We start from the raw sequence: 1,008 nt of genomic DNA, 5'->3' as shown, positions 1-1,008 counted from the left end.
CCTGGTGGGATTCACACCATCACCCCTCTCACACCGGGCAGGCCGGAGTCGGGGTGGGCTGGGGGAGGACAGCAGGCAAAGAGGGGTTTGCACATCCCATCCTGCTCCCAGGCTCCCCAGGAGGACCCATGGCAGCTGTAGGCCACGGGCCCACGTTTCCACACCATGGGTGCAATCAGCAGAGCAGCTCCAGCCAGTCTGCAGGGCCGCTCCCTGTAAATCTCCTTAGGCACAAAGAGGGCACAAGGCAAAGAACCTTCTCCCATCAGGCTGAGGATGAGCCAGGAGGCAGAAAACTCACCAACCCCGGCCCACGGGAGTGAGCAGGGCCGTGCCAGGAAAAACAAGGCCCGTTTGCCCTCTGCCCACACTCGGCTGAGGGGTGAGGATCACCTCACCCCCGATGGTACTGATTAACCTGAGCCCTGTTTGTTGTTTCTAAGGTCACTTCTTGGCTGGCAGCAGCAGGGATCATCAGCTTGGCCACGCTGGCAGTGCTAGAGCTGCACCCACCACAGGAGCTGATGGGTTTGGCTGCCACCAGGAGCAGCAGCAGGCAGGGAACAGCAGGAGGGACGTGGATGTCCCCCCTGACTGCCCCAGTGGCAGCTCCAACATCAGCCCCTGGCCTTGCCCTGCCCGGGCTCCACTGGGCAGGTTTTAGACATCCAGCAAAAAAAAGACCTTCAAAACACAGCAGAGAATCATGGAATGAGGTTGGAAGGAGGTTGGAAAAGTCCTCTGAGACCACCGAGTCCAACCATCCCCAGCACTGCCCAGGCCACACTGAGCCATGTCCCCAAGTGCCACATCCACAGGGATTTTAAATCCCGCCAGGGATGGGGCTCCACCACCTCCCTGGGCAGCTGTGTCAGGGCTGGACAGCCCTTTCCATGCAGGAATTGTCCCAATATCCAACCTGAGCCTCCCCTGGCACAGCTGGAGGCCGTTCCCTCTCCTCCTGTCCCTTGTTCCCTGGCAGCAGAGCCCGACCCCCCCCAGCTCCCC

The sequence above is a fragment of the Manacus vitellinus genome, unplaced genomic scaffold (genome assembly GCF_001715985.3).
Source record: "Manacus vitellinus isolate BGI_N305 unplaced genomic scaffold, ASM171598v3 scaffold_128_pilon, whole genome shotgun sequence".
Taxonomy (NCBI): Eukaryota; Metazoa; Chordata; class Aves; order Passeriformes; family Pipridae; genus Manacus; species Manacus vitellinus.
Note: the sequence above shows the minus strand (reverse complement) of the source record.